This window comes from Pseudophryne corroboree, unplaced genomic scaffold (genome assembly GCF_028390025.1).
Source record: "Pseudophryne corroboree isolate aPseCor3 unplaced genomic scaffold, aPseCor3.hap2 scaffold_585, whole genome shotgun sequence".
NCBI classification, from domain to species: Eukaryota; Metazoa; Chordata; class Amphibia; order Anura; family Myobatrachidae; genus Pseudophryne; species Pseudophryne corroboree.
Window position 1 is genome coordinate 183,256 of NW_026970184.1, and position 21,277 is coordinate 204,532.

Genomic DNA, 21,277 nt, shown 5'->3' on the forward strand with positions numbered 1-21,277 from the left:
TGTGTTCTCCCTGCAGTTGTTGTCCCCAGATGAGAGTTCACTTGTGCTGCCTCAGTTGAATCTCCTTTACTTGACAGAGATGTGCCTGAGCAGCGGCCCTCCCCAGCCCTATCCCAAATCATACTTATTTTGCATAGGAGATACCATGGTCATGAAGATTGTTCTCCCAGGGTGCGGTTCATTCATTGCATTCTGGGTATGCTGACCCCTATGATTTCCCCAAATGTGGGAAACTCGACTGCATTATTTGTGGTAGTGGGGGACTGTGTTTGTGCTTTCCTCTGGTCAGCTCTGGTAAAAGTCAGATTTCTTTGTCTCAGATCTTCCTCTAGCCTTGTTCTTCTTTCGAGAGTTCCCTTGTGCTGCCTCAGTTGGATCTCCTTCACTTGACAGGGGGTGCCCGAGCAGCAACCCTCCACAGCTCTAGCCCAACTCCTACTTACCTGCCAGGTGAGATACTATGATCATGAAGGTGCTTCTCCCAGGGCAAGGCTCACCCATTGCACTCTGGGTGTGCTGCCCCTGCGATTTCCCCAAATGTGGGAAACTTGACTGCATAATTTGTGTTTCCCCTGGTCGGCTCTCGTATAATTCAGATCTCTTTGTCTCAGGTCTCTCTCCAGCCTAGTTTGCTGTCTGTTTCCACTTCTTTTTTTCTTGAGCCCCTCCCTTTTATACCCTTGTGCACTATCCTGACTTATCCTCCTGTCTGCTTACTTTGTGCCTTCCAATGCACAATGCAAACTACAGGTAGTGCTGCAGGGCCCACACCCTTTTACTTGCCTTACAGAGCAGCTCTGGAGCTGTTACAGTGCCAAGCTGCTGCAAGAAATCAGCCTGAATGCTTCAGGGGCTGGGGCATGGCCAACATGAGCCCCACACCGAAGGAGGGTGGGGGTGTTTAATGCGAACTAAGGGTCATCCAAGCGCCGCAAAAGGCCGCCATGCCCTGCATAACCCTTTTCTCTTTTCATATGCAGATGAGGGTTCCAGCCAACTTTGACCCACTGCTTGGATGACATGACCATATGCAAATCCATCTGCTGCAGGCCTTCCCCCAGGAATGCTTGCACTAGTTGTTGCATTTGGTTTGTTGTTTGGGGGTGCTTCAGTATTAGGCAGCCTTCTGCCCTCCCATGTTCATCTGAAAATATGTGTTCTCCCTGCAGTTGTTGTCCCCAGATGAGAGTTCCCTTGTGCTGCCTCAGTTGAATCTCCTTTACTTGACAGAGATGTGCCTGAGCAGCGGCCCTCCCCAGCCCTATCCCAAATCATACTTATTTTGCATAGGAGATACCATGGTCATGAAGATTGTTCTCCCAGGGTGAGGTTCATTCATTGCATTCTGGGTATGCTGACCTCTGTGATTTCCCCAAATGTGGGAAACTCGACTGTATTATTTGTGGTAGTGGGGGACTGTGTTTGTGCTTTCCTCTGGTCAGCTCTGGTAAAAGTCAGATTTCTTTGTCTCAGATCTTCCTCTAGCCTTGTTCTTCTTTCGAGAGTTCCCTTGTGCTGCCTCAGTTGGATCTCCTTCACTTGAGAGGGGGTGCCCGAGCAGCAACCCTCCACAGCTCTAGCCCAACTCCTACTTACCTGCCAGGTGAGATACTATGATCATGAAGGTGCTTCTCCCAGGGCAAGGCTCACCCATTGCACTCTGGGTGTGCTGCCCCTGCGATTTCCCCAAATGTGGGAAACTTGACTGCATAATTTGTGTTTCCCCTGGTCGGCTCTCGTATAATTCAGATCTCTTTGTCTCATGTCTCTCTCCAGCCTAGTTTGCTGTCTGTTTCCACTTCTTTTTTCTTGAACCCCTCCCTTCTATACCCTTGTGCACTATCCTGACTTCTCCTCCCGTGTGCTTACTTTGTGCCTTCCAATGCACAATGCAAACTACAGGTAGTGCTGCAGGGCCCACACCGTTTTACTTGCCTTACAGAGCAGCTCTGGAGCTGTTACAGTGCCCAGCTGCTGCAAGAAATCAGCTTGAATGCTTCAGGGGCTGGGGCATGGCCAACATGAGCCCCACACCGAAGGAGGGTGGGGGTGTTTAATGCGAACTAGGGGTCATCCAAGCGCCGCAAAAGGCCGCCATGCCCTGCACGACTCTTTTCTCTTTTCATATGCAGATGAGGGTTGAAGCCAACTTTGACCCACTGCTTGGATGACATCACCATTTGCAAATCCATCTGCTGCAGGCCTACCCCCAGGAATGCTTGCACTAGTTGTTGCATTTGGTTTGTTGTTTGGGGGTGCTTCAGTATTAGGCAGCCTTCTGCCCTCCCATGTTCATCTGAAAATATGTGTTCTCCCTGCAGTTGTTGTCCCCAGATGAGAGTTCACTTGTGCTGCCTCAGTTGAATCTCCTTTACTTGACAGAGATGTGCCTGAGCAGCGGCCCTCCCCAGCCCTATCCCAAATCATACTTATTTTGCATAGGAGATACCATGGTCATGAAGATTGTTCTCCCAGGGTGCGGTTCATTCATTGCATTCTGGGTATGCTGACCCCTATGATTTCCCCAAATGTGGGAAACTCGACTGCATTATTTGTGGTAGTGGGGGACTGTGTTTGTGCTTTCCTCTGGTCAGCTCTGGTAAAAGTCAGATTTCTTTGTCTCAGATCTTCCTCTAGCCTTGTTCTTCTTTCGAGAGTTCCCTTGTGCTGCCTCAGTTGGATCTCCTTCACTTGACAGGGGGTGCCCGAGCAGCAACCCTCCACAGCTCTAGCCCAACTCCTACTTACCTGCCAGGTGAGATACTATGATCATGAAGGTGCTTCTCCCAGGGCAAGGCTCACCCATTGCACTCTGGGTGTGCTGCCCCTGCGATTTCCCCAAATGTGGGAAACTTGACTGCATAATTTGTGTTTCCCCTGGTCGGCTCTCGTATAATTCAGATCTCTTTGTCTCAGGTCTCTCTCCAGCCTAGTTTGCTGTGTGTTTCCACTTCTTTTTTCTTGAGCCCCTCCCTTTTATACCCTTGTGCACTATCCTGACTTCTCCTCCTGTCTGCTTACTTTGTGCCTTCCAATGCACAATGCAAACTACAGGTAGTGCTGCAGGGCCCACACCCTTTTACTTGCCTTACAGAGCAGCTCTGGAGCTGTTACAGTGCCAAGCTGCTGCAAGAAATCAGCCTGAATGCTTCAGGGGCTGGGGCATGGCCAACATGAGCCCCACACCGAAGGAGGGTGGGGGTGTTTAATGCGAACTAAGGGTCATCCAAGCGCCGCAAAAGGCCGCCATGCCCTGCATAACCCTTTTCTCTTTTTATATGCAGATGAGGGTTCCAGCCAACTTTGACCCACTGCTTGGATGACATGACCATATGCAAATCCATCTGCTGCAGGCCTTCCCCCAGGAATGCTTGCACTAGTTGTTGCATTTGGTTTGTTGTTTGGGGGTGCTTCAGTATTAGGCAGCCTTCTGCCCTCCCATGTTCATCTGAAAATATGTGTTCTCCCTGCAGGTGTTGTCCCCAGATGAGAGTTCCCTTGTGCTGCCTCAGTTGAATCTCCTTTACTTGACAGAGATGTGCCTGAGCAGCGGCCCTCCCCAGCCCTATCCCAAATCATACTTATTTTGCATAGGAGGTACCATGGTCATGAAGATTGTTCTATTCACTGCATTCTGGGTATGCTAACCCTTGTGATTTCCCCAAATGTGGGAAACTCGACTGCATTATTTGTGGTAGTGGGGGAATGTGTTTGTGCTTTCCTCTGGTCAGCTCTGGTAAAAGTCAGATTTCTTTGTCTCAGATCTTCCTCTAGCCTTGTTCCTCTTTCGAGAGTTCCCTTGTGCTGCCTCAGTTGGATCTCCTTCACTTGACAGGGGGGTGCCCGAGCAGCGACCCTCCCCAACTCTAGCCCAACTCCTACTTACCTGCCAGGTGAGATACTATAATCATGAAGGTGCTTCTCCCAGGGCAAGGCTCACCCATTGCACTCTGGGTGTGCTGCTCCTGCGATTTCCCCAAATGTGGGAAACTTGACTGCATAATTTGTGTTTCCCCTGGTCGGCTCTCGTATAATTCAGATCTCTTTGTCTCAGGTCTCTCTCCAGCCTAGTTTGCTGTCTGTTTCCACTTCTTTTTTCTTGAGCCGCTCCCTTCTATGCCCTTGCGCACTATCCTGACTTCTTCCGTCTGCTTACTTTGTGCAGTGGAAGGCGAACTACAGGTAGTGCTGCAGGGCCCACACCGTTTTACTTGCCTTACAGAGCAGCTCTGGAGCTGTTACAGTGCCCAGCTGCTGCAAGAAATCAGCTTGAATGCTTCAGGGGCTGGGGCATAGCCAACATGAGCCCCACACCGAAGGAGGGTGGAGGTGTTTAATGCGAACTAGGGGTCATCCAAGCGCCGCAAAAGGCCGCCATGCCCTGCACGCCCCTTTTCTCTTTTCATATGCAGATGAGGGTTGAATCCAACTTTGACCCACTGCTTGGATGACATCACCATATGCAAATACATCTGCTGCAGGCCTTCCCCCAGGAATGCTTGCACTAGTTGTTGCATTTGGTTTGTTGTTTGGGGGTGCTTCAGTATTAGGCAGCCTTCTGCCCTCCCATGTTCATCTGAAAATATGTGTTCTCCCTGCAGTTGTTGTCCCCAGATGAGAGTTCCCTTATGCTGCCTCAGTTGAATCTCCTTTACTTGACAGAGATGTGCCTGAGCAGCGGCCCTCCCCAGCCCTATCCCAAATCATACTTATTTTGCATAGGAGATACCATGGTCATGAATATTGTTTTCCCAGGGTGCGGTTCATTCATTGCATTCTGGGTATGCTGACCCCTGTGATTTCCCCAAATATGGGAAACTCGACTGCATTATTTGTGGTAGTGGGGGACTGTGTTTGTGCTTTCTTCTGGTCAGCTCTGGTAAAAGTCAAATTTCTTTGTCTCAGATCTTCCTCTAGCCTATCCCAAATCATACTTATTGTCATCCAAGCAGTGGGTCAAAGTTGGCTTCAACCCTCGTCTGCATATGAAAATAGAAAAGGGGCGTGCAGGGCATGGCGGGCTATTGCGGTGCTAGGATGACCACTAGTTTGCATTAAACACCTCCACCCTCCTTCGGTGTGGGGCTCATGTTGGCTATGCCCCAGCGCCTGAAGCATTCAAGCTGATTTCTTGCAGCAGCTGAGCACTGTAACAGCTCCAGAGCTGCTCTGTAAGGCAAGTAAAAGGGTGTGGGCCCTGCAGCACTACCTGTAGTTCGCATTGTGCGTTGGAAGGCACAAAGTAAGCAGACTGGAGAAGTCAGGATAGTGTGCAAGGGCATAGAAGGGAGCGGCTCAAGAAAAGAGAAGTGGAAACAGACAGCAAACTAGGCTGGAGAGAGACCTGAGACAAAGAGATCTGAATTATACGAGAGCCGACCAGGGGAAACACAAATTATGCAGTCAAGTTTCCCACATTTGGGGAAATCACAGGGGCAGCACACCCAGAGTGCAATGGGTGAGCCTTGCCCTGGGAGAAGCACCTTTTATCTCACCTGGCAGGTAAGTAGGAGTTGGGCTAGAGCTGAGTAGGGTCTCTGCTCGGGCACCCCCCTGTCAAGTGAAGGAGATCCAACTGAGGCAGCACAAGGGAACTCTCCAAAGAAGAACAAGGCTAGAGGAAGATCTGAGACAAAGAAATCTGACTTTTACCAGAGCTGACCAGAGGAAAGCACAAACACAGTCCCCCACTACCACAAATAATGCAGTCGAGTTTCCCATATTTGGGGAAATCACAGGGGTCAGCATACCCAGAATGCAATGAATGAACGTCACCCTGGGAGAACAATCTTCATGACCATGGTATCTCCTATGCAAAATAAGTATGATTTGGGATAGGGCTGGGGAGGGCCGCTGCTCAGGCACATCTCTGTCAAGTAAAGGAGATTCAACTGAGGCAGCACAAAGGAACTCTCATCTGGGGACAACAACTGCAGGGAGAACACATATTTTCAGATGAACATTGGAGGGCAGAAGGCTGCCTAATACTGAAGCACCCCCAAACAACAAACCAAATGCAACAACTAGTGCAAGCATTCCTGCGTAAAGGCTGCAGCAGATGGATTTGCATATGGTGATGTCATCCAAGCAGTGGGTCAAAGTTGGCTTCATTCCTCGTCTGCATATGAAAAGAGAAAAGGGGCGTGCAGGGCATGGCGGCCTTTTACGGCGCTTGGATGACCCCTAGTTCGCATTAAACACCTCCACCCTCCTTCGGTGTGGGGCTCATGTTGGCTATGCCCCAGACCCTGAAGCATTCAAGCTGATTTCTTGCAGCAGCTGGGCACTGTAACAGCACCAGAGCTGCTCTGTAAGGCAAGTAAAAGGGTGTGGGCCCTGCAGCACTACCTGTAGTTCACCTTCCACTGCACAAAGAAAGCAGACGGAAGAAGTCAGGATAGTGCGCAAGGGCATAGAAGGGAGCGGCTCAAGAAAAGAGAAGTGGAAACAGACAGCAAACTAGGCTGGAGAGAGACCTGAGACAAAGAGATCTGAATTATACGAGAGCCGACCAGGGGAAACACAAATTATGCAGTCAAGTTTCCCACATTTGGGGAAATCGCAGGAGCAGCACACCCAGAGTGCAATGGGTGAGCCTTGCCCTGGGAGAAGCACCTTCACGATTATAGTATCTCACCTGGCAGGTAAGTAGGAGTTGGGCTAGAGTTGGGGAGGGTCGCTGCTCGGGCACCCCCCTGTCAAGTGAAGGAGATCCAACTGAGGCAGCACAAGGGAACTCTCGTAAGAGGAACAAGGCTAGAGGAAGATCTGAGACAAAGAAATCTGACTTTTACCAGAGCTGACCAGAGGAAAGCACAAACACAGTCCCCCACTACCACAAATAATGCAGTCGAGTTTCCCACATTTGGGGAAATCACAAGGGTCAGCATACCCAGAATGCAGTGAATAGAACAATCTTCATGACCATGGTATCTCCTATGCAAAATAAGTATGATTTGGGATAGGGCTGGGGAGGGCCGCTGCTCAGGCACATCTCTGTCAAGTAAAGGAGATTCAACTGAGGCAGCACAAGGGAACTCTCATCTGGGGACAACAACTGCAGGGAGAACACATATTTTCAGATGAACATGGGAGGGCAGAAGGCTGCCTAATACTAAAGCACCCCCAAACAACAAACCAAATGCAACAACTAGTACAAGCATTCCTGGGGGAAGGTCTGCAGAAGACGGATTTGCATATGGTGATGTCATCCAAGCAGTGGGCCAAAGTTGGCTTCAACCCTCATCTGCATATGAAAAGAGAAAAGGGGTATGCAGGGCATGGCGGCCTTTTGCGGCGCATTGATGACCCCTAGTTCACATTAAACACCCCCACCCTCATTCGGTGTGGAGCTCATGTTGGCCATGCCCCAGCCCCTGAAGCATTCAAGCTGATTTCTTGCAGCAGCTGGGCACTGTAACAGCTCCAGAGCTGCTCTGTAAGGCAGGTAAAAGGGTGTGGGCCCTGCAGCACTACCTGTAGTTTGCATTGTGCGTTGGAAGGCACAAAGTAAGCAGACGGGAGGAGAAGTCAGGATAGTGCACAAGGGTATAGAAGGGAGGGCCTCAAGAAAAAAGAAGTGGAAACAGATAGCAAACTAGGCTGGAGAGAGACCTGAGACAAAGAGATCTGAATTATACAAGAGCCGACCAGGGGAAACACAAATTATGCAGTCAAGTTTCCCACATTTGGGGAAATCGCAGGGGCAGCACACCCAGTGTGCAATGGGTGAGCCTTGCCCTGGGAGAAGCACCTTCATGATCATAGTATCTCACCTGGCAGGTAAGTAGGAGTTGGGCTAGAGCTGGGGAGGGTCGCTGCTCGGGCACCCCCCTGTCAAGTGAAGGAGATCTGACTGAGGCAGCACAAGGGAACTCTCGAAAGAAGAACAAGGCTAGAGGAAGATCTGAGACAAAGAAATCTGACTTTTACCAGAGCTGACCAGAAGAAAGCACAAACACAGTCCCCCACTACCACAAATAATGCAGTCGAGTTTCCCACATTTGGGGAAATCACAGGGGTCAGCATACCCAGAATGCAATGAATGAACCTCACCCTGGGAGAACAATCTTCATGACCATGGTATCTCCTATGCAAAATAAGTATGATTTGGGATAGGGCTGGGGAGGGCCGCTGCTCAGGCACATCTCTGTCAAGTAAAGGAGATTCAACTGAGGCAGCACAAGGGAACTCTCACCTCGGGACAACAACTGCAGGGAGAACACATATTTTCAGATGAACATGGGAGGGCAGAAGGCTGCCTAATACTGAAGCACCCCCAAACAACAAACCAGATGAGAGTTCCCTTGTGCTGCCTCAGTTGAATCTCCTTTACTTGACAGAGATGTGCCTGAGCAGCGGCCCAGGGTGAGGTTCATTCATTGCATTCTGTGTATGCTGACCCCTGTGATTTCCCCAAATGTGGGAAACTCGACTGCATTGTTTGTGGTAGTGGGGAACTGTGTTTGTGCTTTCTTCTGGTCAGCTCTGGTAAAAGACAGATTTCTTTGTCTCAGATCTTCCTCTAGCCTTGTTCTTCTTTCGAGAGTTCCCTTGTGCTGCCTCAGTTAGATCTCCTTCACTTGACAGGGGGGTGCCCGAGCAGCGACCCTCCCCAGCTCTAGCCCAACTCCTACTTACCTGCCAGGTGAGATACTATGATCATGAAAGTGCTTCTCCCAGGGCAAGGCTCACCCATTGCACTCTGGGTGTGCTGCCCCTGCGATTTCCCCAAATGTGGGAAACTTGACTGCATAATTTATGTTTCCCCTGGTCGGCTCTCATATAATTCAGATCTCTTTGTCTCAGGTCTCTCTCCAGCCTAGTTTGCTGTCTGTTTCCACTTCTTTTTTCTTGAGCTCCTCCCTTCTATACCCTTGTGCACTATCCTGACTTCTCCTCCCGTCTGCTTACTTTGTGCCTTCCAATGCACAATACAAACTACAGGTAGTGCTGCAGGGCCCACACCCTTTTACCTGCCTTATAGAGCAGCTCTGGAGCTGTTACAGTGCCCAGCTGCTGCAAGAAATCAGCTTGAATGCTTCAGGGGCTGGGGCATGGCCAACATGAGCCCCAAACCGAAGGAGGGTGGGGGTGTTTAATGTGAACTAGGGGTCATCCAAGTGCCGCAAAAGGCTGCCATGCCCTGCATACCCCTTTTCTCTTTTCATATGCAGATGAGGGTTGAAGCCAACTTTGGCCCACTGCTTGGATGACATCACCATATGCAAATCCGTCTTCTGCAGACCTTCCCCCAGGAATGCTTGTACTAGTTGTTGCATTTGGTTTGTTGTTTGGGGGTGCTTCAGTATTAGGCAGCCTTCTGCCCTCCCATGTTCATCTGAAAATATGTGTTCTCCCTGCAGTTGTTGTCCCCAGATGAGAGTTCCCTTGTTCTGCCTCAGTTGAATCTCCTTTACTTGACAGAGATGTGCCTGAGCAGCGGCCCTCCCCAGCCCTATCCCAAATCATACTTATTTTGCATAGGAGATACCATGGTCATGAAGATTGTTCTCCCAGGGTGAGGTTCATTCATTGCATTCTGGGTATGCTGACCCCTGTGATTTCCCCAAATGTGGGAAACTCGACTGCATTATTTGTGGTAGTGGGGGACTGTGTTTGTGCTTTCCTCTGGTCAGCTCTGGTAAAAGTCAGATTTCTTTGTCTCAGATCTTCCTCTAGCCTTGTTCTTCTTTCGAGAGTTCCCTTGTGCTGCCTCAGTTGGATCTCCTTCACTTGACAGGGGGGTGCCCGAGCAGCGACCCTCCCCAGCTCTAGCCCAACTCCTACTTACCTGCCAGGTGAGATACTATGATCAGGAAGGTGCTCATCCCAGGGAAAGGCTCCCCCATTGCACTCTGGGTGTGCTGCTCCTGTGATTTCCCCAAATGTGGGACACTTGACTGCATAATTTGTGTTTCCTCTGGTCGGCTGTCATATAATTCCGATCTCTTTGTCTCAGGTCTCTCTCCAGCCTAGTTTGCTGTGTGTTTCCACTTCTCTTTTCTTGAGCCGCTCCCTTCTATGCCCTTGCGCACTATCCTGACTTCTCCCGTCTGCTTACTTTGTGCCTTCCAACGCACAATGCGAACTACAGGTAGTGCTGCAGGTCCCACACCCTTTTACTTGCCTTACAGAGCAGCTCTGGAGCTGTTACAGTGCCCAGCTGCTGCAAGAAATCAGCTTGAATGCTTCAGGGGCTAAGGCATAGCCAACATGAGCCCCACACCGAAGGAGGTTGGAGGTGTTTAATGCGAACTAGGGGTCATCCAAGCGCCGCAAAAGGCCGCCATGCCCTGCACACCCCTTTTCTCTTTTCATATGCAGACGAGGGTTGAAGCCAACTTTGACCCACTGCTTGGATGACATCACCATATGCAAATCCATCTGCTGCAGGCCTTCCCCCAGGAATGCTAGCACTAGTTGTTGCATTTGGTTTGTTGTTTGGGGGTGCTTCAGTATTAGGCAGCTTACTGCCCTCCCATGTTCATCTGAAAATATGTGTTCTCCCTGCAGTTGTTGTCCCCAGATGAGAGTTCCCTTGTGCTGCCTCAGTTGAATCTCCTTTACTTGACAGAGATGTGCCTGAGCAGCGGCCCTCCCCAGCCCTATCCCAAATCATACTTATTTTGCATAGGAGATACCATGGTCATGAAGATTGTTCTCCCAGAGTGAGGTTCATTCATTGCATTCTGGGTATGCTGACCCCTATGATTTCCTCAAATGTGGGAAACTCGACTGTATTATTTGTGGTAGTGGGGGACTGTGTTTGTGCTTTCCTCTGGTCAGCTCTGGTAAAAGTCAGATTTATTTGTCTCAGATCTTCCTCTAGCCTTGTTCTTCTTTCGAGAGTTTCCTTGTGCTGCCTCAGTTGGATCTCCTTCACTTGACAGGGGGGTGCCCGAGCAGCGACCCTCCCCAGCTCTAGCCCAACTCCTACTTACCTGCCAGGTGAGATACTATGATCATGAAGGTGCATCTCCCAGGGCAAGGCTCACCCATTGCACTCTGGGTGTGCTGCTCCTGCGATTTCCCCAAATGTGGGAAACTTGACTGCATAATTTGTGTTTCCCCTGGTCGGCTCTCGTATAATTCAGATCTTATTGTCTCAGGTCTCTCTCCAGCCTAGTTTGCTGTCTGTTTCCACTTCTCTTTTCTTGAGCCGCTCCCTTCTATGCCCTTGCGCACTATCCTGACTTCTCCCGTCTGCTTACTTTGTGCCTTCCAACGCACAATGCGAACTACAGGTAGTGCTGCAGGGCCCACACCCTTTTACTTGCCTTACAGAGCAGCTCTGGAGCTGTTACAGTGCCCAGCTGCTGCAAGAAATCAGCTTGAATGCTTCAGGGGCTGGGGCATGGCCAACATGAGCCCCACACGAAGGAGGGTGGGGCTGTTTAATGTGAACTAGGGGTCATCCAAGGGCCGCAAAAGGCCGCCATGCCCTGCACGCCCCTTTTCTCTTTTCATATGCAGATGAGGGTTGAATCCAACTTTGACCCACTGCTTGGATGACATCACCATATGCAAATACATCTGCTGCACGCCTTCCCCCAGGAATGCTTGCACTAGTTGTTGCATTTGGTTTGTTGTTTGGGGGTGCTTCAGTATTAGGCAGCCTTCTGCCCTCCCATGTTCATCTAAAAATATGTGTTCTCCCTGCAGTTGTTGTCCCCAGATGAGAGTTCCCTTGTGCTGCCTCAGTTGAATCTCCTTTACTTGACACAGATGTGCCTGAGCAGCAGCCCTCCCCAGCCCTATCCCAAATCATACTTATTTTGCATAGGAGATACCATGGTCATGAAGATTGATTTCCCAGGGTGCGGTTCATTCATTGCATTCTGGGTATGCTGACCCCTGTGATTTCCCCAAATATGGGAAACTCGACTGCATTATTTGTGGTAGTGGGGGACTGTGTTTGTGCTTTCCTCTGGTCAGCTCTGGTAAAAAGTCAAATTTCTTTGTCTCAGATCTTCCTCTAGCCTATCCCAAATCATACTTATTGTCATCCAAGCAGTGGGTCAAAGTTGGCTTCAACCCTCGTCTGCATATGAAAATAGAAAAGGGCAGGGCATGGCGGCCTTTTGCGGTGCTTGGATGACCACTAGGTTTGCATTAAACACCTCCACCCTCCTTCGGTGTGGGGCTCATGTTGGCTATGCCCCAGCCCCTGAAGCATTCAAGCTGATTTCTTGCAGCAGCTGAGCACTGTAACAGCTCCAGAGCTGCTCTGTAAGGCAAGTAAAAGGGTGTGGGCCCTGCAGCACTACCTGTAGTTTGCATTGTGCGTTGGAAGGCACAAAGTAAGCAGACGGGAGAAGTCAGGATAGTGCGCAAGGGCATAGAAGGGAGCGGCTCAAGAAAAGAGAAGTGGAAACAGACAGCAAACTACGCTGGAGAGAGACCTGAGACAATGAGTTCTGAATTTTACGAGAGCCGACCAGGGGAAACACAAATTATGCAGTCAAGTTTCCCACATTTGGGGAAATCACAGGGGCAGCACACCCAGAGTGCAATGGGTGAGCCATGCCCTGGGAAAAGCACCTTTTATCTCACCTGGCAGGTAAGTAGGAGTTGGGCTAGAGCTGAGTAGGGTCGCTGCTCGGGCACCTCCCTGTCAAGTGAAGGAGATCCAACTGAGGCAGCACAAGGGAACTCTCGAAAGAAGAACAAGGTTAGAGGAAGATCTGAGACAAAGAAATCTGACTTTTACCAGAGCTGACCAGAGGAAAGCACAAACACAGTCCCCCACTACCACAAATAATGCAGTCGAGTTTCCCACATTTGGGGAAATCACAGGGGTCAGCATACCCAGAATGCAATGAATGAACGTCACCCTGTGAGAACAATCTTCATGACCATGGTATCTCCTATGCAAAATAAGTATGATTTGGGATAGGGCTGGGGAGGGCCGCTGCTCAGGCACATCTCTGTCAAGTAAAGGAGATTCAACTGAGGCAGCACAAAGGAACTCTCATCTGGGGACAACAACTGCAGGGAGAACACATATTTTCAGATGAACATGGGAGGGCAGAAGGCTGCCTAATACTGAAGCACCCCCAAACAACAAACCAAATGCAACAACTAGTGCAAGCATTTCTGGGGAAAGGCTGCAGCAGATGGATTTGCATATGGTGATGTCATCCAAGCAGTGGGTCAAAGTTGGCTTCAACCCTCGTCTGCATATGAAAAGAGAAAAGGGGCGTGCAGGGCATGGCGGCCTTTTACGGCGCTTGGATGACCCCTAGTTCGCATTAAACACCTCCACCCTCCTTCGGTGTGGGGCTCATGTTGGCTATGCCCCAGCCCCTGAAGCATTCAAGCTGATTTCTTGCAGCAGCTGGGCACTGTAACAGCACCAGAGCTGCTCTGTAAGGCAAGTAAAAGGGTGTGGGCCCTGCAGCACTACCTGTAGTTCGCCTTCCACTGCACAAAGTAAGCAGACGGAAGAAGTCAGGATAGTGCGCAAGGGCATAGAAGGGAGCGGCTCAAGAAAAGAGAAGTGGAAACAGACAGCAAACTAAGCTGGAGAGAGACCTGAGACAAAGAGATCTGAATTATACGAGAACCGACCAGGGGAAACACAAATTATGCAGTCAAGTTTCCTACATTTGGGGAAATCGCAGGAGCAGCACACCCAGAGTGCAATGGGTGAGCCTTGCCCTGGGAGAAGCACCTTCATGATTATAGTATCTCACCTGGCAGGTAAGTAGGAGTTGGGCTAGAGTTGGGGAGGGTCGCTGCTCGGGCACCCCCCTATCAAGTGAAGGAGATCCAACTGAGGCAGCACAAGGGAACTCTCCAAAGAGGAACAAGGCTAGAGGAAGATCTGAGACAAAGAAATCTGACTTTTACCAGAGCTGACCAGAGGAAAGCACAAACACAGTCCCCCACTACCACAAATAATGCAGTCGAGTTTCCCACATTTGGGGAAATCACAAGGGTCAGCATACCCAGAATGCAGTAAATAGAACAATCTTCATGACCATGGTATCTCCTATGCAAAATAAGTATGATTTGGGATAGGGCTGGGGAGGGCTGCTGCTCAGGCACATCTCTGTCAAGTAAAGGAGATTCAACTGAGGCAGCACAAGGGAACTCTCATCTGGGGACAACAACTGCAGGGAGAACACATATTTTTCCTCGTACTGTCCGTCTCCTCTGGGCACAGTTTCTCTAACTGAGGTCTGGAGGAGGGGCATAGAGGGAGGAGCCAGTGCACACCCAGATCTAAAGTCTTTCTTATAGTGCCCATGTCTCCTGCGGAGCCCGTCTATCCCCCATGGTCCTTACAGAGTCCCCAGCATCCTCTACGGACTACGAGAAAAAAAAATTACCGGTAGGTTTAAAATTTTATTTTTTTCTCTGCAACCCACTGCTAAATTGTGCTTCCTAGCTGTTTTTTTATAAAATCACTTAATTAAATCTAACTCTGATTACGTCAGAGAAGGCCAGGTACCCTACACCATAAGAGGGGGTTTGAAATTTTGACTTGTCTACTTAAAGATCACCAAAATCTGATCACAAGGTCAAATACGTCCCTGGGTGGGATTGAACCACCAACCTTTTGGTTAATAGCCCATGTAAGTGCAAGAGATCCTGAAGCACTCACTCATCATGGGAAAGTACCAATGTGTTTCTTACAAAAATTCTCCAGATTATTGACTTTTTAAAGTTTTTCTAGGAAACGTTCTAGATGAATGCTTATTAGCCTTTGTCAGTATCTACTTTTGCAAGGTGTCTCTGTGGCGCAATCGGTTAGCAACCAAAAGGTTGGTGGTTCAATCCCACCCAGGGATGTAATTGACCTTGTAATTAGATTTTGGTGATCTTTAAGTAGACAAGTCAAAATTTCAAACCCCCTCTTATGGTGTAGGGTACCTGGCCTTCTCTGATGTAATCAGAGTTAGATTTGATTAAGTGATTTTATAAAAAAAACAGCTAGGAAGCACAATTTAGCAGTGGGTTGCAGAGAAAAAAAATTATACAGGCAGAAAAGTCCAATTGAGTGATTAAACAGCTCTTCATTTTCTGATTTTATGTTTATGCTAACAAATTTGCTCTCTGAAAAGTGTCCACAAAGCCAAGTCTCTGATTAACACCTTTGTAGGAATGGTTTTTCACCTATTACTGAATTAAACTTGCTTCATTGGAAAGGCAGCAAGATGCATCCTCATTTCAATGTCTACTGAAATAATACAGGTTGACACCAGGAAACATAAACGTCACTGCATCCTTGCTGCTTCCTCATGTGGAAGTCTGTTTAATGTGAAAACAAGGTGATATCTAATCAGCACACAGGTAAGGAATTAAGAAAATCTTTCTTTATGGGTGAAGATGTTTCTCACAAAATTGTTGCACCAAAGCATCATTGAAATTCAAGCTGGAAAGATGATTTTAATATATCACTTGTACATTTTGTACTGCTCTTCTGGTGACAATGTAGTTTGTTTTTGTCAATTACCATTTTAATAATAGGGTAAAGAAAATTAAGTGGATTTTTGAAAGAAAACAATACTGTCAATATACTATTAAAACAAATTAAAATGGTAAAAGTTATTGTACTTTAAGTAAAAATAAAAGAGCCAAAATATCAATCCCAGTTTTGGATTACTTTAATTAACAAAAAACAATGCATATAGCAGAGGATAGTTTCAATCTGCCTACCTCTGGGTTATGGGCCCAGCATGCTTCCGTTGCAGTACTCTGCTGCTCATGTAAGTGCAAGAGATCCTGAAGCACTCACTCATCATGGGAAAGTACCAATGTGTTTCTTACAAAAACTCTCCAGATTATTGACTTTTTAAAGTTTTTCTAGGAAACGTTCTAGATGAATGCTTATTAGCCTTTGTCAGTATGTACTTTTACGAGGTGTCTCTGTGGTGCAATCGGTTAGCATGTTTTGCTATTAACCAAAAGGTTGGTGGTTCAATCCCACCCAGGGATGTTTTTGACCTTGTGATCAGATTTTGGTGATCTTTAAGTAGACAAGTCAAAATTTCAATCCCCCTCTTATGGTGTAGGGTACCTGGCCTTCTCTGATGTAATCAGAGTTAGATTTGATTAAGTGATTTTATAAAAAACAGCTAGGAAGCACAATTTAGCAGTGGGTTGCAGAGAAAAAAAATTATGCTGGCAGAAAAGTCCAATTGAGTGATTAAACAGCTCTTCATTTTCTGACTTTATTTTTATGCTAACAAATTCAAATTTGCTCTCTGAAAAGTGTCCACAAAGCCAAGTCTCTGATTAACACCTTTGTAGGAATGGTTTTTCACCTATTACTGAATTAAACTTGCTACATTAGAAAGGCAGCAAGATGCATCCTCATTTCAATGTCTACTGAAATAATACAGGTTGACACCAGGAAACATAAATGTCACTGCATCCTTGCTGCTTTCTCATGTGGAAGTCTGTTTAATGTGAAAACAAGGTAATATCTAATCAGCACACAGGTAAGGAATTAAGAAAATCTTTCTTTATGGGTGAAGATGTTTCTCACAAAATTGTTGTCCCAATGCATCATTGAAATTCAAGATGGAAGATGATTTTAATATATCACTTGTACATTTTGCATTGCTCTTCTGGTGACAATGTAGTTTGTTTTTGTCAATTACCATTTCAGTAATAGGGTAAAGAAAATTAAGTGGATTTTTTAAAGAAAACAATGCTGTCAATATACTATTAAAACAAATTAAAATGATAAAAGTTATTGTACTTTAAGTAAAAATAAAAGAGCCAAAATATCAATCCCAGTTTTTGATTACTTTAATTATAAAAAAAAAAATGCACATAGCAGAGGATAGTTTCGATCAATCGACCTCTGGGTTATGGACCCAGCATGCTTCCATTGCACTACTCTGCTGCTCATGGAAGTGCAAGAGATCCTGAAGGCTAAATTGATTAAAGGCCTAAAAGTACTGGACTATAAGGAAAGACTTACTAGGCTGAATATGTATACACTAGAAAAGAGGTGCCTAAGAGGAGATATTATTAATATCTTCAAATATGTAAAGATACATAACAAAGAGTTATCAGAGGAATTATTTATTAAAAGAACACGTGGTCACTTGCTGCGACTGGAGGAAAGTTCAGAACGCAATGGAGGAAAGGGTTCTTCACTGTTAGGGCAATCAGGATGTGGAATTCCCTGCCAGGGAAGGTGGTAATGGCGGACTCTGTAATTAGATTTAAAAAAGGAATGGATACATTTCTGAATGAAAAAGCTATCCAAGGTTATAATACTTAAAATATCAACATGGTTAATCCGGGGGTAACATGAGTTATAGTAGCTAACTAGTCATAAAACATTATTCAGCAAGTATGTAGAATCATCACAACTTAAAACAGGTTGAACACGATGGCCAATTTGCCTCTATTCAACCTCAAAAACTATGTTACTATATTACTATGTTACTGTAGTATACAGAACACCACAATGCAATGAGCAGTGATAGTGAGCACTGATGAGGATACTAGAACTGACACTGAGCAGCAAGATGCAGCACTGGACTATTAGTAATGTACTGTAGTATGCTGAGCACCACAATGCAGCACAAGACAATGAGCAGTGATACTGAGCACTGATGAGGATACTACTGAGAACTGACACTGAGCAGGAGAGACACACTACTAGTATTACTGAGCAGCAATAAGTAACCACTGATACTGAGCACTGATATTGAGATTTCCACTGAGAGAACATAGCCACGTCCTCTCCGCTCTCTCTTCAATGCACGAGTAAAAATGGCGGCAACGCGCAGCTCTTTATATGGAATCCGAATCTCGCGAGAATCCGACAGCGGGATGATGACATTTTCCCTTGTTCAGGTTTTCCGAGTCAGGCGGGAACAACCGAGCCTGCCTCGGACCAGTGTAAACCACGTGGAGTTCGTGATCAACAAGTCACAAGGGCAAACACTCAGGGACTCAGGGCTTGAGGCGTAGATCTTAGGACCAGCTGCTACAAGCATGGCAGAGGTGTCACTATCACTGGTGACACCCAGAGAGGTGGCGAGGGAGATTGTAATGCAGTGCGCGCAGATAAGCAGCGCAATGGTAAAAAGGAGGCATGGTTTCATAGGTAGGGGCGTGGCCTGGTGGCCTGAATCTACATTTTGTTGCTCCGGGTGTCCCGGGGGTTGGGGGCTGCACCCGGGGACTAGTGTGTGAGCGGCGCTGGCTCCTGCACAGTGACAGGGCATGGCCACCCAGCATGACGCCTCCCTTCTTGACCATGCTGTAATTGCAGTCGCACTGCAGTTCAGCGTGATCATAAAAAATGGTGTAGCCTCCTGCTGGTGTAGACTGTATGTGCGCGCAGGAAGCCGCCACCATTTTTGTGATCACAGCGGCTGAATGTGATGTCATACAGCCGCTGTGACCACGCCCCCTGTGTCTCCTCCGTTGCAGACCCCATTTTCAAGCCTTGCCCCTGCACCGCTCCATCCCTGACTTGGAAATGGAGTGTTGCTGACCCCCCTCTCCCCCCCCCCGCCCCGATTGACAGGCAGAGGTGATCGCATTCTCTGCGGGGTGCCGCAGAAAATGCAGGCACATGCGTATGCTCTTAGCAATTTTTGCAGTTGGATCGCTTATTGTGATTGCAATCCAACCTGAATCAGGCCCTATTACCTATCACAATGCGCTGCGGGCAGTACAAAATTGGGTTAATATAGGAGAAAAAACCCCAGACCTGTGCTCCTTAACTGTACCTGGTGGCTAGTGGAGCGGCTGCCCAGTAATCAGTGTCCACGCCAGTGCGCACATGGCCCACCCCCTACGGCCACGCTCCCCTTCATCAGCGGCCTCGTGATCCGGAAGGGCGGTGTGTGTGTGACTGACCTTAGGAAGAAACCGGAGCCTCCGCTGCAGTGACCCAGCAACCAGGGCACGGGAGTATACAGCACCGCTGGGAGTGATGAAGCTGCAGTAAAGATGTCTATTAGACCTAGCCTGCTGCAGCCCTTGTAGATTCTCATAAAACAAGTTCTTCTTTTCTTGTCAAAATGAATAGCTAAGAATATGCTGCCTGAGGCAGGCCCCTGTTAAGTGGCCTGCTACTGAAGGCACCAACTACAAACTGAGCTCCCTGTTCATGGAAGCGGGGTTATAGAGGAGGATGCGCTGAGCATCTTGGGAACAGTCAAAAGCTTTGAGCCGGTTGGTGCCTCAGATCAAGATCCTACTCTACACCCCAATGTGAATCCTTGTGGAGTCCAGTGTACCCCACAGAAGAAATTAATGTGTCACACCCATTGGCAGCAACCTTAGAATAGCTGCTGACGGGCACAATTGAGAAAGGAAGGGGGGGGGGGACATTTGAAACCAGCACATAGATGCAATTCAAATATGTAATTTGTACCTTCCTATTTTAAAATATAATGGATGAACCTCACCCTGTGAGAACAATCTTCATGATCAAGAGATCTCATATGCAAAATAAGTATGAGTTGGGATAGGGCTGGGGAGGGTGGCTGCTCGGGCAGCCCCTCCCACGTCAAGTTAAGGAGATTCAACTGAGGAAGCACAAGGGAACTCTCGTCTGGGGACAACAACTGCAGGGAGAACACATCTTTTCAGATGAACATGGGAGGGCGGAAGGCTGCCTAATACTGAAGCACCATTAAATATCAAACCATATGCAACAACTAGTACAAGCATTCCTGGGGGAAGGTCTGCAGCAGACGGATTTGCATACGGTGATGTCATCCAAGCAGTGGGCCAAAGTTGGCTGGAACCCTCATCTGCATATGAAAAGAGAAAAGGGGCATGCAGGGCATGGCGGCCTTTTGCGGTGCTTGGATGACCCCTAGTTCGCATTAAACACCCCCACCCTCCTTTGGTGTGGGGCTCATGTTGGCCATGCCCCAGCCCCTGAAGCATTCACGCTGATTTCTTGCAGCAGCTGGGCACTGTAACTAGTGATGAGCACCGGAAATTTTTCGGGTTTTGTGTTTTGGTTTTGGGTTCGGTTCCGCGGCCGTGTTTTGGGTTCGAACGCGTTTTGGCAAAACCTCACCGAATTTTTTTTGTCGGATTCGGGTGTGTTTTGGATTCGGGTGTTTTTTTTCAAAAAACCCTAAAAAACAGCTTAAATCATAGAATTTGGGGGTCATTTTGATCCCAAAGTATTATTAACCTCAATAACCATAATTTCCACTCATTTTCAGTCTATTCTGAACACTTCACACCTCACAATATTATTTTTAGTCCTAAAATTTGCACCGAGGTCGCTGGATGACTAAGCTCAGCGACCCAAGTGGCCGACACAAACACCTGACCCATCTTGGAGTGGCACTGTAGTGTCACGCAGGATGGCCCTTCAAAAAACTACTCCCCAAACAGCACATGACGCAAAGAAGAAAAGAGGCGCAATGAGGTAGCTGCTGTGTGAGTAAGCTAAGCGACCCTAGTGGCCGACACAAACACCTGGCCCATCTAGGAGTGGCACTGCAGTGTCACGCAGGATGGCCCTTCCAAAAAACACTCCCCAAACAGCACATGACGCAAAGAAAAAAAGAGGCGCAATGAGGTAGCTGTGTGACTAAGCTAAGCGACCCTAGTGGCCGACACAAACACCTGGCCCATCTAGGAGTGGCACTGCAGTGTCACGCAGGATGGCCCTTCAAAAAACTACTCCCCAAACAGCACATGACGCAAAGAAGAAAAAAAAGATGCGCAATGAGGTAGCTGTGTGACTAAGATAAGCGACCCTAGTGGCCGACACAAACACCTGGCCCATCTAGGAGTGGCACTGCAGTGTTACGCAGGATGGCCCTTCCAAAAACTACTCCCCAAACAGCACATGACGCAAAGAAAAATGAAAGAAAAAAGAGGTGCAAGATGGAATTGTCCTTGGGCCCTCCCACCCACCCTTATGTTGTATAAACAAAACAGGACATGCACACTTTAACAAACCCATCATTTCAGTGACAGGGTCTGCCACACGACTGTGACTGAAATGACGGGTTGGTTTGGACCCCCACCAAAAAAGAAGCAATTAATCTCTCCTTGCACAAACTGGCTCTACAGAGGCAAGATGTCCACCTCATCATCATCCTCCGATATATCACCGTGTACATCCCCCTCCTCACAGATTATCAATTCGTCCCCACTGGAATCCACCATCTCAGCTCCCTGTGTACTTTGTGGAGGCAATTGCTGCTGGTGAATGTCTCCACGGAGGAATTGATTATAATTCATTTTAATGAACATCATCTTCTCCACATTTTCTGGATGTAACCTCGTACGCCGATTGCTGACAAGGTGAGCGGCGGCA

General features: G+C 47.9%; 18 non-coding genes and 8 pseudogenes across 18 annotated transcripts; 16 read left to right on the forward strand and 10 right to left on the reverse strand.

Annotated features, from left to right (window-relative positions):
- Positions 1–120: 120 nt before the first annotated feature.
- LOC135034791 (U1 spliceosomal RNA) lies at positions 121–284 on the forward strand. The gene has a single exon (XR_010229920.1). It is a non-coding gene; the product is annotated as a U1 spliceosomal RNA (small nuclear RNA).
- A 151-nt stretch (positions 285–435) lies between these two features.
- On the forward strand, positions 436–598 carry LOC135034673 (U1 spliceosomal RNA). Its single transcript, XR_010229830.1, has one exon. It is a non-coding gene; the product is annotated as a U1 spliceosomal RNA (small nuclear RNA).
- Positions 599–1,273: 675 nt separating this feature from the next.
- Positions 1,274–1,437, forward strand: LOC135034796 (U1 spliceosomal RNA). Its single transcript, XR_010229925.1, has one exon. It is a non-coding gene; the product is annotated as a U1 spliceosomal RNA (small nuclear RNA).
- A 151-nt stretch (positions 1,438–1,588) lies between these two features.
- LOC135034675 (U1 spliceosomal RNA) lies at positions 1,589–1,751 on the forward strand. The gene has a single exon (XR_010229832.1). It is a non-coding gene; the product is annotated as a U1 spliceosomal RNA (small nuclear RNA).
- Positions 1,752–2,425: 674 nt separating this feature from the next.
- On the forward strand, positions 2,426–2,589 carry LOC135034792 (U1 spliceosomal RNA). Its single transcript, XR_010229921.1, has one exon. It is a non-coding gene; the product is annotated as a U1 spliceosomal RNA (small nuclear RNA).
- Positions 2,590–2,740: 151 nt separating this feature from the next.
- On the forward strand, positions 2,741–2,903 carry LOC135034676 (U1 spliceosomal RNA). The gene has a single exon (XR_010229833.1). It is a non-coding gene; the product is annotated as a U1 spliceosomal RNA (small nuclear RNA).
- A 674-nt stretch (positions 2,904–3,577) lies between these two features.
- On the forward strand, positions 3,578–3,726 carry LOC135034761 (U1 spliceosomal RNA; annotated as a pseudogene).
- Positions 3,727–3,878: 152 nt separating this feature from the next.
- On the forward strand, positions 3,879–4,041 carry LOC135034688 (U1 spliceosomal RNA). The gene has a single exon (XR_010229844.1). It is a non-coding gene; the product is annotated as a U1 spliceosomal RNA (small nuclear RNA).
- A 664-nt stretch (positions 4,042–4,705) lies between these two features.
- On the forward strand, positions 4,706–4,869 carry LOC135034646 (U1 spliceosomal RNA). The gene has a single exon (XR_010229805.1). It is a non-coding gene; the product is annotated as a U1 spliceosomal RNA (small nuclear RNA).
- Positions 4,870–5,357: 488 nt separating this feature from the next.
- On the reverse strand, positions 5,358–5,510 carry LOC135034759 (U1 spliceosomal RNA; annotated as a pseudogene).
- A 152-nt stretch (positions 5,511–5,662) lies between these two features.
- Positions 5,663–5,826, reverse strand: LOC135034805 (U1 spliceosomal RNA). The gene has a single exon (XR_010229934.1). It is a non-coding gene; the product is annotated as a U1 spliceosomal RNA (small nuclear RNA).
- Positions 5,827–6,489: 663 nt separating this feature from the next.
- Positions 6,490–6,652, reverse strand: LOC135034729 (U1 spliceosomal RNA). Its single transcript, XR_010229879.1, has one exon. It is a non-coding gene; the product is annotated as a U1 spliceosomal RNA (small nuclear RNA).
- Positions 6,653–6,804: 152 nt separating this feature from the next.
- Positions 6,805–6,953, reverse strand: LOC135034753 (U1 spliceosomal RNA; annotated as a pseudogene).
- Positions 6,954–7,627: 674 nt separating this feature from the next.
- LOC135034687 (U1 spliceosomal RNA) lies at positions 7,628–7,790 on the reverse strand. Its single transcript, XR_010229843.1, has one exon. It is a non-coding gene; the product is annotated as a U1 spliceosomal RNA (small nuclear RNA).
- Positions 7,791–7,942: 152 nt separating this feature from the next.
- LOC135034785 (U1 spliceosomal RNA) lies at positions 7,943–8,106 on the reverse strand. The gene has a single exon (XR_010229915.1). It is a non-coding gene; the product is annotated as a U1 spliceosomal RNA (small nuclear RNA).
- A 221-nt stretch (positions 8,107–8,327) lies between these two features.
- On the forward strand, positions 8,328–8,480 carry LOC135034751 (U1 spliceosomal RNA; annotated as a pseudogene).
- Positions 8,481–8,632: 152 nt separating this feature from the next.
- On the forward strand, positions 8,633–8,774 carry LOC135034703 (U1 spliceosomal RNA; annotated as a pseudogene).
- Positions 8,775–9,469: 695 nt separating this feature from the next.
- Positions 9,470–9,633, forward strand: LOC135034708 (U1 spliceosomal RNA). The gene has a single exon (XR_010229861.1). It is a non-coding gene; the product is annotated as a U1 spliceosomal RNA (small nuclear RNA).
- A 152-nt stretch (positions 9,634–9,785) lies between these two features.
- On the forward strand, positions 9,786–9,939 carry LOC135034749 (U1 spliceosomal RNA; annotated as a pseudogene).
- Positions 9,940–10,619: 680 nt separating this feature from the next.
- LOC135034656 (U1 spliceosomal RNA) lies at positions 10,620–10,783 on the forward strand. The gene has a single exon (XR_010229814.1). It is a non-coding gene; the product is annotated as a U1 spliceosomal RNA (small nuclear RNA).
- A 152-nt stretch (positions 10,784–10,935) lies between these two features.
- Positions 10,936–11,098, forward strand: LOC135034691 (U1 spliceosomal RNA). Its single transcript, XR_010229846.1, has one exon. It is a non-coding gene; the product is annotated as a U1 spliceosomal RNA (small nuclear RNA).
- A 670-nt stretch (positions 11,099–11,768) lies between these two features.
- Positions 11,769–11,932, forward strand: LOC135034813 (U1 spliceosomal RNA). The gene has a single exon (XR_010229941.1). It is a non-coding gene; the product is annotated as a U1 spliceosomal RNA (small nuclear RNA).
- A 506-nt stretch (positions 11,933–12,438) lies between these two features.
- Positions 12,439–12,570, reverse strand: LOC135034763 (U1 spliceosomal RNA; annotated as a pseudogene).
- Positions 12,571–12,722: 152 nt separating this feature from the next.
- LOC135034653 (U1 spliceosomal RNA) lies at positions 12,723–12,886 on the reverse strand. Its single transcript, XR_010229811.1, has one exon. It is a non-coding gene; the product is annotated as a U1 spliceosomal RNA (small nuclear RNA).
- A 663-nt stretch (positions 12,887–13,549) lies between these two features.
- Positions 13,550–13,712, reverse strand: LOC135034709 (U1 spliceosomal RNA). The gene has a single exon (XR_010229862.1). It is a non-coding gene; the product is annotated as a U1 spliceosomal RNA (small nuclear RNA).
- A 152-nt stretch (positions 13,713–13,864) lies between these two features.
- LOC135034760 (U1 spliceosomal RNA) lies at positions 13,865–14,013 on the reverse strand (annotated as a pseudogene).
- Positions 14,014–21,277: the final 7,264 nt, after the last annotated feature.